The sequence below is a fragment of the Alexandromys fortis genome, unplaced genomic scaffold, assembly GCF_014885135.2.
Source record: "Alexandromys fortis isolate MF-2015 unplaced genomic scaffold, M_Fortis_MF-2015_v1.1 scaffold_3, whole genome shotgun sequence".
Taxonomy (NCBI): domain Eukaryota; kingdom Metazoa; phylum Chordata; class Mammalia; order Rodentia; family Cricetidae; genus Alexandromys; species Alexandromys fortis.
Genome location: NW_026067909.1, coordinates 5,794,490 through 5,808,796, shown reverse-complemented (window position 1 = coordinate 5,808,796; position 14,307 = coordinate 5,794,490). Strand labels below are relative to the sequence as shown.

Here is a 14,307-nt window from a genome sequence, read left to right as displayed (position 1 = left end):
AATATTTTCTATAATATCAAGATATTATTATTGCCATTTATGTCACCACTGTCAGTGAACCCTGGACCATAGCAGCAGCAGGGATTAATTGGAGGAACTTGCACTGTCTGCAGAAACAATCCAAGGACACCTCTGTACTTAACAGTAAGAGCACAAGTCTGACTCCAGGTTGTGCCACTACTGTAAACCCCAAGAACCTTCCTTGAGGTTGCAGACCAAACTGTATGGTGCCCACTTTAAATTCACTAATGACACAGAGCAGGGAAGACACAAAACCATATACTGAAGTTCAGAAACCTGGAGCTCAGAAGCTGGAGCTCAGAAGCTGGAGCTCAGAAGCTGGAGCTCAGAAGCTGGAGCTCAGAAGCTGGAGCTCAGAAGCTGGAGGTAGCATCCCCTGGGTGGTACCCCCATGCTGTAGGATGAGCAATGCACTCTTTAGGTGAGAGATGCACTCTTTAGGTGAGAGATGCATGTGCTCACTGGCCAGTGGACACTGCCAGATAGAAGATGGACAACCTTGATGGTCGAGGATAGAAACCATTCTCAGTCTCTTAAACCTACAGTGGTTGCGGGTACAGTGTCATAAGAATGGTGGAAAACCCAGCCTGGTATTCCCTCATTTTTCTTGCCTGGTTATTTATTTTTAAGATAATTGAAAAATATACTTCTAAGCTTTTTCTCTCCCTCAGAATCATTACCTACCTCCAGACTTCTTAAATGAGCCGGCAGCTCCGCATGCGGCTGCTGTTCAGTTTACCTACTTCTGACTTTCCTGCGCGAGCACAGAGCCTTCAGCCACGCCACTAAACAAATGCTGGATAGACAAAGTCACGGCCTCAGAGAGAGATGTCAAGTGACAATGTGGACTAAGGAAGCAGTTTAATTATCCCCAGTCATTCCCAGATACCATCTCTACTCAGATATTCCTCCAGAAGGTAATGGGCAGCTTGGCCAGTCACCAGCTGAGGTACAGTCCCGAGGGACCACAGCCTAAGACAGAGACACTCAGCTCAACCCATCAGATAAACCCAGTTTGGGGAAGCACCTTATTTCAAGTTTTGTACTTACTGAGACCTTATCCAGGTGTGGTGTTCTACATATTACTATCATTATATTTTTCTGGAGTCGCTAAATTTAGAAAGATCTCTCCTTATGGAGATTTTCAAACCCGCAAACAGAATGATGGAACAAACACGACACACAACAGTCATCTTCAAAACATGAGCATTTTGTCATCATGTGTGTGTCTATCTCTGTGTGTGGGTATGTGTGCACAGGTTGCGTGGGGAGGGGAGTGCATGTGAACACTTAGGTGCACGTGCCTAAGTGTGCAGGTGGAGGCCAGATGACAACCTCTGAAGTCATCAGGTGCAAATTCACCTTGCTTTCGGAGACAAACCTCTCACTGGTCTAGAGGGGTGACAAACAGGCTTGGGCTGGCTGTCCAGGGATACCTCCCAGTGTTGGATATTATTTTTTTTTAACATGGTTTCCGGAGACTGAACTCAGATCCCTAGGCTTGCAAAGCAAGGGCTTTACCAACTGAGCCGTCTTCCCAGCTCTGTTTGCTATCCCCGTTCTCATCTGGGCTTCCCACCCTACCACTCGTTACCACCTCCTTGGAGGTCGGATTCATGCGCTTTGAAATGCATAAATATTAACTGAACATGTTTGGCAAATACTAGGTACAGTCCCTCAGCCTGTGTGCCTGCCAAGAACGGATCTCTCCATACCCCCAGGAAGTTCCCTCATGTTCCTTCCCAGTTTAGTGCTCCTTGCCACCTGGGCAAGCATCCTTTGGCATTTGTCTTTCCTCATGTAAATAAGGTGAGTGGAAAGAACCTCTACTGCATTTGGCAGCCTGCACTCAGCACCGCGCCCTTGAGAGAGGCCCGGGGCGCACCTGTAGGTAGCTCATTTCTCTTTGTGGTGGCGTAGCATGTTGTTGCATGAATATGCCACAGGCTGTGTGTCCATTTTCCTGCGGGGTGCCAAGTGAGTTTTTCCCAGTCTTTGGTCACTATGGATACAGCTGTTTGGCATCATCTAGTTTTGCCATCTCCCGAGGTTGATGGACTCCCCCACATTCTCTACAGTCATATAGAAAATTCCAACTATTATTTTTGTGTGTGCCAGTTTCTATAAGAAGCCTGCTGGGATGGCGATTGAAATTGTTTTGAAATTTCAGATTGATTTGTAGATAGTTGACATTTTGCCGATATTGATTTTTAAAGCCATGAATATGGTATATCTTTCCAGCAATCTGGGGTCTCATGTAGCCTAGGCTGGCAGCAAACTAGCCATGAGCTTCTGATCTCCCTTGCTTCACCTCCCAAGTGCTCAGATGCCAGGAGTTCCCTACCACACCTGATTTTATGGGTGCTGGGGATAAAATCCACTGGGCAAGCAACCTACTACGTGAGCTCCATCCCCAGCACCTAGGAAATGCTTTCTTGTTCTTGGTTTGGAGACCGGATGTGTCCCTCATCATAACTCTTTCCAAGAACATTGATTTCTCTCACTCTTAAAAACATCTGCGTCCACTTCTTTCCACTTGTCTGCTAGCGGCATGTAAACATTCATCAATTTGGAGCTGGAGAGATGGCTCCGCAGCTACGAGAACTTGTGCAGATACAGACTGGTTTATTCCCAGCACCCACATGATAGCTCACAACCATTTATAACTCCAATTCCAGAAAACCTGAGGTCCTCTTCTGGCCTCTGCAGGCACTGTATACATATGATGTAGAAACATACATGAGGGCAACAACAATGCACATAAGAATATAGATAAGCTGGGCGGTGGTTACACACGCCTTTAATCCCAACACTTGGGAGGCAGGGGCAGGTGGATCTCTGTGAGTTCGAGGCCAGCCTGGTCTACAAGAATGTTCCAGGACAGGCTCCAAAGCTACAAAATCAAAATTAAATAAATAAATACCTAAAAATCCACTGGGCTTTTTTTGGGGGGGGCATATATTGGATTCGATATGACCCATAGTGGGGAGCAGAGGCTCAGGGCTGTCAGAGTGCTGCCAGGAGTTCTGGGTGTTTGTGTATCACCCCAACTATGTTGCCTGACCTTTCACCAAATTTCACTCAAAAACAAACTTACTACATTTCAAGTAGTAATGGTTTTCCAGTAGCAATGGGAGTCAGTGGGAAGACATTAAATGTAGAAAATGGTGAAAGTGAGGCATATCAAATACTTTATGTAAAAATGAGCCTTAAACGTAGGGAGAAGCGGTCACCATACTTGGGTTACCTCAGCAGACAGTTGCCAGGGACCTGCTTGCATGGGAGTCACTTGCTGCTGGCTATAGACTGAACAGTGACTGAGTAGATGTTGCACCTGCTGCTTAGAAGCTGGAGACGAATGGGCTGTGGGCTATTGTTAGCGACACCAAGACTGGACTGGAGATGCTTACAAGACTGGAGGACAACACAGAGGGGACAGGAGCGATAGATCCCAGACACAGAACAGGGTTGGTGTAGGAATACTGTGACACCTTGGTGAAATGGGGACCTTATGAGCTGGAGAAGGGCTAAGGGATCTTGCCTAACCCCTGGGCAAAGTCTACCTGCCCTCTTGGCACCCCATCAGGTGGGCTTTAGAGCCACTGAATACAGAGGCCATTAACAACCTTATCAGTTACCACAGAAACCACACTTAAGCAGGAACAAACTGGATTAGGACCTCACTTGGTTAACTGCTCACAACTGGCCGTTCAGCACTGACAACGCTGGCAGATTTCACACACTTATATAGTTTGGGGAGCAAATCCTGCAAAGCCAATTTAATCAAGGACTCCAGGTCTCTAGTTTGAATTAAGGTTACTTAATACTTAGGAGCAAGTCAAGCTTAAGATGGGAGGTAGGGACTATCTAAGTGGGATGAAGGACTAAGGGGGAAACTATCTTGTGTTGTCTAGAACTGAGTGTTTGGTTTCTAGAATCTGGATTCCATCTTTGGACTTGCAAGGTAGCAGGATCTAGGAAACTTCCAGAGCAGATCAACGTCCAGCCCTCACCCTCCACCCCCACCCTCATGTCTCTTTGCTTTTCTGCCCTATTTTCTGTACTTGTGGGGACTCTGCTCACGGCTAAGTCTTGAGAGCATGGCTGAGAGCTGGACCCTGGCAGCCTTTCAGCAATACAATGGCATCCAAGACTGCCGTGCTGTGTTTCACAGAGTTAAGGTCCCTCTGAAAAGACCTGCTTCAACCCCCAAGATGAGACTGACAGCTCCCTAGGCGTACAATCCAAATGCCTGATTCAACCCTTCCATTTGTACTCTCTGCGCTCCTGGTGTGCTTGATTGAAAACCCAGCCTCAGTCTCTCTGCTATAGGCTGGAAGTCAGAGTCCCCCACCAGAGGCCCTGGGATGTGTGGGGTTCAGTGAGATGTGTCACCCCCTAAGGGAGTGGTTTGCTGGGGGCTCAGAGGCAGTGGTTTTTATTAGGGGATTTTTTCCCACTTTGGAATAAAAAAAATAGATTGATTTTTTTTTTTTTTTGATTTTTGAGACAGGGTTTCACTGCAGTTTTTGGTGCCTGTCCTGGAACTAGCTCATGTAGACCAGGCTGGCCTCAAACCTATGGAGATCTGCCTGCCTCTGCCACCCGAGTACTGGGATTAAAGGCACGCATCACTACTGCCTGGCTGAAATCGTATTTTTAAAACACTGCTAACTAACAGTTTCAACAGCAGCTGGTTAGGGAAGGAGGGAATGGTCTTCCTGTGTGGAGCCTTTTACCTCCTAGTCCCCGCTCAGCCATGGAAGGAGGTGGTCCACTCCTTCAGGGTGCCAGTTCGCGACTTCGGAGATTTCATTTTCCTCTGAACTACAATTCCCGATGAATTTACCTTCAAGGGTTGGGTTCTCTTTCCTCGATCGTCACTTGACTTTGTCAGCGGGCAGTTTCCTGGGCTCCTCGGGGCATCAGCAGTCCCGCAGTAGGATGCGCAGCATGCATAGTTAGTACTGGAGGTTGGCGGCTTTGAGGCTTACACGTTGCTCTAAATGCGTCTGCTGATTTTCCATCTGCTAAATACCTGCCACCAGAGGAAGAGGAAGCCTTTGTCACCCAGACCCCGCTTGACCTCCACATCCCCTCCACTTGAACTTGGATCCAGCATCCCTGTGCTCTCAGGCACACATGGTACCATCAGACTGACCTACTGCTGATACACAAGCTGAGAACTTGGTTAACCCATAGATTTGCCTTCCCCCCAAAGCCGTTCTCAGTATCCTGGCTCCCCAGGGTTAGAAATGCCGGGCGCAGCATCTGTCTCGGGGCTGAAAGAGAGCACTAAAGAATAGCATCTATTGTCTGTTTATCCAACATCTGCAAACAACACAGCCCAGGATACTGTAGGACCCACGATCACCCAGATTTCTGTGCAGTTAGGTGACAAGCTCAGCGGCAGGGAAAGAAGCCACCAGAAGGCTGGTCCCAGCTTAAACAGTGGTGTCTCTGCACGGTGCCTGCCGAATACCCACCCTCTCAGCGACAGACTCTTGGGCACTGGGCTTGGGTGGCCATTACAGATCTAAAACCACCCTTTCTAGTGCCCGTAGGACTACGTATGCACAGCTACAGTATGGGAACTGGACATACGGAAAGCAACATGTTGGTTGGTCCTGGCCCTGAGCAGGAATCTCTCAGCGGATTTTCCCTCTAAGATTCAGAGTGTAAACAGTGAAACGTGGGGGAGTTTGTAGTTCTCACACCTACCATGACGAGCTGCTGCGTCGTCTCTTTGTTCTTCAATGTGTATGTGCAGTTCATATGCATGTAAAAGGATGTTCACATGGATGGGAGATGCATGTGCTCCTATGTGTGGAGGCCCAGGCTGATGTAGATGGTCTTCCTCCATTGTTCCCCTTTTTATTTACTGAGGCAGGGTCTCTCTGGAGTTCCCTGATTCAGCTTTGCTCTCGGGAGTTTGCTGTACCTATCTCCCATAGGTGCCACCACAGCCACCTGGGTTTTATACGCACAGCGGGATCTCGAACTCCAGCCCTCATGCTTACATGGCAAAGGTTTTATCAACCGAGCCACTTCTCGAGTCCCTGTGTCCTCCCTTTGAAGCTCAGAAGTGTTCTGGGCTCCAGGCATCTTCCTGGTCAGGGTGCACGCTCCAGTGATGCCTGCTGCTCTCCCAAGCCGGTGTGCAGCTGGAAGAGCCCATCAACAGAGCCCAGAACAAAGAACGCAACGGCCCCAAAGAGCAAGTGTTACGTGTCCCAGGAAGGATCCAGGCCATCCCATGAGGCGCCAACCACGGAGACACTTGATTGATAGCACCAAATAATTATTCACGGTGTTGCTGTGAGCGCGCCTTCCTAGAAAGCCAGAGATGAATAAAATATATGAGGGTTCATCAAAATATACTGCAAGGACAACATATACAAACAGTACATTAAGCATTGTGGAAGACAATAAAGAGAGCTGGAAAAGCAGATCAGAGTTAGCAGCTGGGCTCAGAGTCCACACGCATCCCTGCAAACAGGAAGCAGCCAGCAGACTTCTCTGCGGTCCCGGGAATATTCCGATAGTTGGAAAAATGTGAGTGGATCCATTTAAACGGCCCCCTCTTTTCTAAAGAATATGGCCCTGGTCCCCAGCTCAGCGACAGAGTGTGCCTGCCACCAGACTGGGGCTCCTCTCCTTGCAGAGTGCAGTGTCAACAGAAATGCTACCGTGACATTTCTCTCTCTCAATTACTTGTAGGCTTCTCACCACCCGTATAAAATACATATCGTGCTCCGGTGAGATTCATTGTACCAGGGTCAGCGGGAACTCATTGTCCTTTTGCTGCAGAACAAGACAATACTGACATCTGTTAGATTTGCTGTAAGTAATCCAAGTGGTTCAGGTACAGAATGAGGGGCAGGGGAGGGCAGGAGAGACCAGGCTGGGAAGGAAGGGTGGAGGAAGGGTGGTGCACAGCAGAGGAGGGAGCCGGGGAGAAACCTGGTAGAATTTAGCCGCTATCCATCACCTGGCAGTTTTGAGGCTGCTTGGGGAAGACTTCACGGAGTAAAGAGCACTGTCTAAGAGCAACACATTCTTCTGAATACACACAAGACTACAATGGCCTCGATGCCCAGTGGTGCACCTGGCCTTCATCCCTGGCACAGAGGAGTCAGAAGAGCCAGGCCAGAGGGAGCTCGGTGGCACTTCCTGTGCCCCTCTTCAGAGGAACCACACAGAATCCAGCGGCATGGTCAGGACTTCTAATTGGGATGACAGAAGTCTATGATTCCGATTAGGTGCAATGGAGTTATTTACTTGACAGCTCCAATCAATAAGTTAAAACGGGGTGGGGGTGGGCCGTCACCCCGCACAAAGACTCCAGGAGCAGAGAGGCCAGTGGGCGTCTGAGGTGTTGCCCGGCCGCTGGCCTTTTAAGTCAGTATGTGAGAAAATCAAAAGCATGTTTGACAACCAGTCAGGGGGAAGCTCTTCTCCGAAGGAGAGATTTTTCATGGCAAAGAAAAGTTGGCGACAGGCAAGAGACTGTGCCTGGGATGACAAATGAGGGCAAGGAATCCTACTGGAGGCTCTCGGAGGTCCCACTGTCCGTTTCCTTCTTTACCTGGGTAGGAGGCAGTCTGCATGTGCTGGTGTGCGCGTGTAGGTACGTTTATGTCTAAGAGACAGCATGCTTTCACATTGTGTGGTTGTACATGTGCACGCTTGCATATGAGGGAGAGGTATGTTGAAATGCATGTACATGAATGTAGGAGGAAAGACAGCATGTCAGTGTGTGTGTGTGTGTGTGTGTGTGCGCGCGCGCGCGCGCGCACGCATGAGAATGAGCATGAGTGTTCATGCAGATGTCGGAGGGGTCAGCTGAGCACACCTGCACACATGTGCGTGTATCCAGCACGTCTTCCCAGCCTATAGTTTGGGACCCTGTCTGAGAAGGGATGTCAAGTGCTAGACCTACGTTCGGCTTCCGTCTCACCTGGTGTCCAGCCACCAGTCACCTCCACTCAGGACATTCTGCTCTTAAAGACAAAGATCTCCCCAGCCTGCGCCTTTGATTCCTTCTTGGCATCTCCAGAAAGGCGAGCATGTGATTTCAATTTGAAATTAAAAGTCAGTTCTGAATAACAGAACCTCGCTCTCGTTTCCTAATGCCCTGCTTTTTACTACTTAGCATTCAACTGTGAAAAGTCTTTTAAAACTCGGAACAGCAGTAAAACTTGAATGAATTTTTGACCCATTATTGCATAGCGGGTGCGCCTTCCAAGTTGGAGAGACTGCCAAGTTCTCGCCACCTAATATTTCCACTTTAATTGTGCCACTTGAGAAATTTACGTGCCTCAAAATATGGCATGAATCTTAGGCTTATTGCAGTATCATTAGCAGCAGCGTTTAAGCAACATCTGTGTGCTATAGAACTAATTGAAGCAGCAGAAGTGGCAGCTGTAAATCCACAGGAAGATGGCAGTTTGTACCCGGCACTGCTGAGCTAGCGCCTAACTGTCAGCCTGTTCCCGCAATCTGCTGCCGAGCACCACAGTACAGGCACACAGTGTCCAAAAAAATACAGCGAGGAGGCTAATGACCCTGTTAACCACTTTGCTGCACCGATTTGGCTGTTTTTCCAGTTTCCTGGTCGAATTTCATTATAAATTTTGCCATTTCTGTAAAAATGTCCAGCGTGATGCGCGTGCGTCTGACTTTCCGTGACTTACCTGAGAAACGCTCGTCTGGCCAGAACAACCATTGATTTTTTTTTCTTTTCTGTGATTTGATAATTCCGTACACCGCGCCCATTCTCCTTCCCAGTGCGTAACAATTTGATCACACGTTATTTCCATTAAAACGAAACCACCAAAGATTTAAATTACTCCTAAATGTTTAAAAGCAATGTTTTTTTTTCTTCCCATGGACACACCACGTTCAATAATCAATACAAGATGGCAGCTGTAGTTTATTATCGATTGGGAGTTGAGGAAGAGGTATAGGGTGGTCAGATTATCTGAGGGCCTAGGGCACCTCTCCATTGACTGGCTGGGTCATTCATGACAGCTGAGTGAATCCAGTTACGTACTGGTTTGTTCTGTAAAGGCTTTGACTCTCTTCCTTCAACAGACAGAGAAAGAGAAACGGGATTGAGCTGAGCTGGTTGCGAGAAATGACCCCAGACTCCTCTCTCTGATGGAGATGTGAGGACCTTGGAGCCCTTGCTTCTATTTGGAGCAATTCTTGCAGAGGGCAACTGGAAAAAAAATCTCTCTAATATCTGTGAAACTCAGCCCCGGTTTGCTTTAAACTCTGCTCCTGACAGCTTTTGTCTTGACAGTGGATGCATGCTCCTCCCTCGGTGCCTGGCCCGTGCACAAGGATGGAATGGATATCTTTAGAAGCACTTGAGAGTGTTGGAAATACACAAAAGAAGTCCTCCTTCGATATGTGATGACTGTGTGTTTGCCAACAACCTGACTTCATTAGAAACTTGGCACGTCCACCCGGCTGCCATGTGACACGCCGTTAACTGTGGACATTTGTCGTCTTAATGCTCAAGTACTCAGGGACTCAACTGATAAGGGAGAAACTGCTTGGAATCCACTGAACCCCACGCCTAGGGTGGCACACCACCTCATGGTATTGAAAATCAATAGCCACGTGACCACTTGGAGGTCAGAGGGTTCCAGAATTAACTTTCTGGTACTAAATTACAATCCCTTGTTTCTTGGTTTATTTCCTGATAATAACACATTTTAAGGGGGGTCTGGTTAAAAACCACTTATGAAACACTCAAGGAAAAAAAAACACAGAATTGCTGGTGAACAGTTGCCAGGGTCTCCCGCCAGCTCAGACATTGCTAGGCTGAGAGGAGTGGGTACTGAGAGTCCATAAGTTTGCAGCTAAGCTTTAGTTTCCTAATGTTTATCTATCTATCTATCTATCTATCTATCTATCTATCTATCTATCTATCTATCATCTACCTACCTACCTAACCTACCTACCTACCTACCTACCTACCTACCTACCTACCTACCTATGCTCTTTGGGAACTGTCAGTTCCTCCAATATCAAAATAATGTTACTTGAGAGCAATTTGGACATTATTGCCATCCTGGGATGCTGTAGTCTGAGCAGATAGCACAGACAAGGAGATCAGACTTCCGGTATTTCACTTCTGCTGCATGCAGATTTCCATACTTTTCTATGGCTATAACTCAGAATAAAATCTGGTGAGCATCTCTTCACACTTACACTCAAACATATTGGTGTGCCCCGTCACAGATTCCTGACTCACATCTACTAATGCTAACATACTGGAAAAAAAAAAAAAAAACGGAACTGAAGGCTGGTGAGAATGCTCATCGTGGAAAAGCATCTGCCACACAAGCCTGATGACCTGAGTTCAATCCCCAGAATGCACCTCACGAAGTCAGATGTGGTGGTGCACATCTGTAACCATAGCACTCCTATGACCAGATGAGAGTCAGACAGGAGAATCACCTGGAGGTTCAAAGGCCAGCTACCCTGAAGCGCACAGTGTGGTGGAAACGAGAGGCTCTGCGGTGACAAGGTGGAAAGCAAGAACAGTCTGTAGAAAGTTGTCCTCTGACCTCTGCATAAATGTCGTGGCGTGTGCGTGCCCACACACAGACATACACACTTATAATAATAATAATAGTAATAAGGATAAATTTAAAACAAAACAAGCAAATGGAGCCGGGAAATCAAAACTACTTAATGCATGTGAAAATAGCAAAGGGCACCAATAACATATTTGTAGTTAAAAATAGCTATTTCCTAAAGAGAGGACATTGAAGCACTGTTTTCCACTCATGTGAGCTGTGAGGCTTGGCTTCACGGAAGAAGCCAGACCTGCACTGTCTCCACATCCAGGCCACCACGATGTGTCCCTCGGTGGGTGCTGCTGAGGAAGGTCTGTCCTCGCATACCTGTATCTAGGAAAGCCACGACAACGCCAGCATCTTTCAGAAAGCCCTGGGTAGTCTTTGATCTGATGCCCGAACTGAAATACTGTGGCCTCGTTTCGGGTCTGCTGCAGTATGATCTCAGCCTGCCAGGAAAGTGCTCTGTACCTCAAACTCCATGGCTCCATCCTGCATTCAAAAGGTGTTTACCCACGTATGATTTTCTGTGCCATGACTGCCCACGGGAATTGTTGGTTCAAAAGTCTCTCCAGTGTGGACACATTTTACTACAGGATAGACATTTAACATAAACACACACACCTTAGTACAGATGCCTCTAACTACCAGGAAGCTGTAAAACTCACAGAGAAAGACACACATTTTCAAAAAAATCCTAATTTTTTTGTTCAAAAACGTCAACTTTTACCACTGGTAACAAATCCTCCTTGAAGGGACCAATTCCCTTCATATTTCAGCAAATGCCTACTGAGCACGAATCTTAATAACCATGGCCAGATGTTCATCTAACATTGAGACTGTGGAAGACCTTGACCACATGGAAGTGTGCCAAGACCATCCCCAGGCAGCAGCCCCCTGACTTAGCCCATCCACCCACTAACTCTTCAGAATAATTCTGCCTTTGGCCTGCAGGCCTCCAGGTCCTGGGGTAAGTGACACTCATACCTTTTGCTCTCTGTGTGGCCTTTGCAAGTCATGCGGAAGTCTTGAGCAGACCTGGTCCTGGGAAAGCAGCAGTCTGAGGGTCACACAGCACTGAAGGAAAACACCAGAGGAGGCTTTGGGAAGCTGCAGAAGCCCAGGGGATTCTCAGTGTGACCCAGGAGCTTGGGGGAGGCTGTCTGGCAGTTTTCCTGGATTTGGAGGATCACAATTTAAAAACAGAAAACAAAACCAAAGGTGTGGTAATGAATGCCTGTAATTCCCTAAACTGGGAGAAGGCTGAGGCCAGATTGTTACAAGTTTGAAGCCCGCCTGGCCTACACAGCTGAGTTCCAGGCCAACTCTGTCTCTGTCGTAAGGCCCTGTCTCAAAAGAAAAAGCAAACAAGCACATGACAGCATCCAATCCAATCCTTTTTAGACGCGCATTTTACACGTGGTTTCTGTGAGCCCTGCTCCCACAGGGCTGGGTCTGAGGGCGCAGCCACTGCGGTCCTTGGCTGTCTCTAGAAGAGGAAGGTGTCTGCTAATTGTGACACTGCCGACGCTGTCAGCAGCAACTGCAGAACTCGGGCTGGGGTGGGGCTGCACCCCTGTGATGTTTCTCCTGGACTTAGAGGTAGCCCTGCTGACTGGCTGCAGTGTACAGGGAGAAAATAAGCTTCTGAGAAGACCCTTAGCCAACCATTCTCCTGCCCCAAAAGGTGCACCTTACCAGGCGCTGGAAAATGGCTCAGTTCCCAGCCCCCATATTAGGCAGCTCAGAGCTCCCTGTCATTCCAGTTCCTGGGGCTTTGGCACCTTCTTCTGGTTTCACAGGCACCTGCACACGGATGGTGCACACACACAAGTAGCACACATGCACAATATAAATAAAATTTGAAAAATGTACATATTAGCATCATGGTTTAAGGAAATCAATGGTTTGCCATGGGCTCTGTACATTCCAAGGAAGCTGATACCCTGAAGAAGAGAAACACGTGGCTCATGTGCCCTTGGATCTAGGGGTGGGCAAAGACTGAGGCTCAGCCTCTTTCTTTCTTTCTTTCTTTCTTTCTTTCTTTCTTTCTTTCTTTCTTTCTTTGTGATATTTTATTTTTTTATTAATTTATTAAAGATTTCTGTCTCTTCCCCACCATCGCCTCCCATTTCCCTCCCCCTCCCCCAATCAAGTCCCCCTCCCTCGTCAGCCCAAAGAGCAATCAGGGTTCCCTTGGACTTCCCTCAGCCTCTTTCTTAAAAAATTTACGGCGAAGATCTCTTTTTCCTTAAGGAGAATGTACCACCGGCCAGAATCAGGCCAGCTGGCCAGAACCAGTGACAGGTGTCTCACGACTTACACTTTCCAGGGAACAAGCTTCAGACCACCCCACTTCCGCAATGAGAGCCCCGAGGACAACACACACTCGCAGAGCTGCCGCACAGCGTGTAAAGCCCAGCCCAGGGCCGGCCATTCCTGCCATACTTAGTTCCAGCAACCCCAAGGAGCGGGCACCTTCCTGTCTCCTGTCACCAGCCCGGCACTTCAGTCCACCCGTACCCCCAGATCCAGCCAGGCCCGCCACTCTTCTGTGACTCCGTGCAAGTGTCAGTACCAGGAGGACCGGGCAATTACATTCCACATCTGAATTTCTTCTATTTTCAAAGTGTTCTACACTAATTAGTGCTGTTAGCTCTAAGGATTAGTAGCCTCTCTAACAAGACACACGACATTAAGTGACTTACCTAATTATGTAAAACACAGGGAAGGGAGAAGAGAAGGCAGGCTTCCCTCGGGCAGGGCTCAGGCCTACACTGCCCACTGCTGTCCCCACCCGGCTTCTGTTCTCCTGACTTTCCAAGCCGGAGACAGATGGTGTGGTGTGCCTACCTCTAGACAGGGGTGAGTGTGCTCACCTCAAGGTCCTCCTCAGTTCATCCTTCCTGCAAGGACCAAAAGCGGGGGTGGGAGTGGGGCAAATATTATGTGGATAAAAGTGCTGCCCAGGAACAGAACCTGCCCCAGAGCCATGAACTGGAGGAGGGTACAGGTGGTGCAGGCTCAAAGGGCCTCCTCAGGTGTGTGGGTGTGGCTTGGTCTTATGTCTTTTGTCTTAGGGGTGCAGAGCTGATGACAGCCAGGTGTTGCTCTCCTCTGATTGGTCATCATCTGAGACAAAAAAAAATTCCACATGTCCAGCACTCATGGCCTAGGGTCTGCCTTCTGCCTGGCTCCCTGTTATCTGCTGGTTCCCTGGTGGCCTCTTGCAGGGCTTACACCAACTCTGTCCTCCTCTTCTCCCTCTAACGTTATTTATCTATTTCTTTTGTATGTCTGCGTGTGTCTGTGTAGGTGTGTGTGTGTGTGTGTGTGTGTGTGTGTGTGTGACTGGAGGTCATAGGGCAACCTGTAGTGGGAGTGAGGTCTTTTGTTTCCCATCAGAGTTCTGGGGATCAAACTCTGGTTGCCAGGCTTGGTGGCACACACACACACACACACACACACACACACACACACACACACACACCTTTACCTGCTCACTGTCTCGCCAGCGTCTGCTCTTCCCAAAGGCTACACTGCCTTCCACTTGCAAGGCTGTCTGTCTTGCTCTGCTTCCACGGCAAGCTTCCAGTTCAGCGGAACAGCTATGCCTGACCGTCACCTAGAGGCGAGCGGACCCACTTTTCCCTAGTTGTACATTCATGCCAGGAGGCGCTGGGCCAGCCCA

The 14,307-nt window shown here is 48.3% G+C and overlaps 1 long non-coding RNA gene across 2 annotated transcripts in view; it reads right to left on the bottom strand.

Annotated features, from left to right (window-relative positions):
• Positions 1 to 12,621, bottom strand: part of LOC126498815 (uncharacterized) — a 70,075-nt gene extending 57,454 nt beyond the window's left edge. For both annotated transcript variants that reach the window (XR_007590905.1, XR_007590906.1), the window contains exons 1-3: positions 11,604 to 12,621; positions 5,743 to 6,353; positions 4,871 to 5,059 (exon numbers count right to left, since the gene is read on the bottom strand). This is a non-coding gene — a long non-coding RNA (uncharacterized lncRNA). The remainder of the gene's footprint in view (positions 1 to 4,870; positions 5,060 to 5,742; positions 6,354 to 11,603) is intronic.
• Between the last annotated feature and the right edge of the window lie 1,686 nt (positions 12,622 to 14,307).